This window comes from Wasmannia auropunctata, unplaced genomic scaffold (assembly GCF_000956235.1).
Source record: "Wasmannia auropunctata unplaced genomic scaffold, wasmannia.A_1.0 LD336035.1, whole genome shotgun sequence".
Taxonomy (NCBI): domain Eukaryota; kingdom Metazoa; phylum Arthropoda; class Insecta; order Hymenoptera; family Formicidae; genus Wasmannia; species Wasmannia auropunctata.
In genome coordinates, this window is record NW_012026855.1 from 1,488,087 (window position 1) to 1,489,118 (window position 1,032).

Genomic DNA, 1,032 nt, shown 5'->3' on the forward strand with positions numbered 1-1,032 from the left:
TTGAAAAAAAATTACCGCTTATAATTGCCGCTTAAATATTCTTAAAATGGACACTTCAAGCTTTATTTTCTTTTTTTAAACATATTTTTATCTTCATTATTTACCAAGTTATGATCATTTGAAATTTGGTAAATTTTGCCTAATTTTTTAGTGTACCGCTTTTTTGCGGGTGAGTGTATATATATATGTATATATATATATATATATATATTCTTATTATATATATTTTAATGTTGTACATAAAATGATTACAATGTTCATTTCTTCTACAATATTTATTTTTATTTGTAGTGCTGAAATATTAACGCTTATGTTAATGGTAAGGTTAGTGTTAATTCAAATATGAGTGGGAATAGATCCAATTTTGAAGACCAATCAAAATTGGATATCGTATGGCTTGACTCTGATTGAGGGTCTCTAAGTGGACCTTTTGGTTACACCAGAGAGGATCCTGAGAGCGGCCATACCTGCGATTTAACTGGGACCGACAATGAGTAGAGTCTCTAGCTAAGAGTCTGGCCAGAGAGGATCCTGAGAGCGGTCATGCCCGCGATTTAGCTGCGATGGCGATTGAGCTGGTTTCAGCGTTTCTGGAAAGTGGACATTGAACTACCAACTAAAGAGATCAATGAGAAGCACGCTTTCGGTTCAACGCGTGTTTCTCATTGGTCTCTTTAATTGGTAGTTCAATGTCCACTTTCCAGAGGCGCTGAAACCAGCTCAATCGCCATCGCAGCTAAATCGCGGGCATGACCGCTCTCAGGATCCTCTGGTCTGGCCACGTTAGTGAAATTTCATTGAAATCTGACACGACATGGCATCGTAGTAAACATTGATGTGGTGCGTTACTGTTGCATGTGTATTATTATATAGATGTGTGTGTAATACTGCATGCAAATGAGATATCTTATTGGTTCCGCCATATTGTATCAGCACCAATAGGATTTATGACGAGATGGCCAAACCAGGCCTCTGGCACTTAGTAGAGTCCTAGATTATCAGAGAAGCGCGACCGGCTTATGGCAGTATCGA

At 38.1% G+C, this 1,032-nt stretch overlaps 1 protein-coding gene across 1 annotated transcript in view; it reads left to right on the forward strand.

Annotated features, from left to right (window-relative positions):
• LOC105452281 overlaps positions 1-1,032 on the forward strand; it is a 2,728-nt gene that overhangs the window by 948 nt on the left and 748 nt on the right. The window lies entirely within an intron of this gene.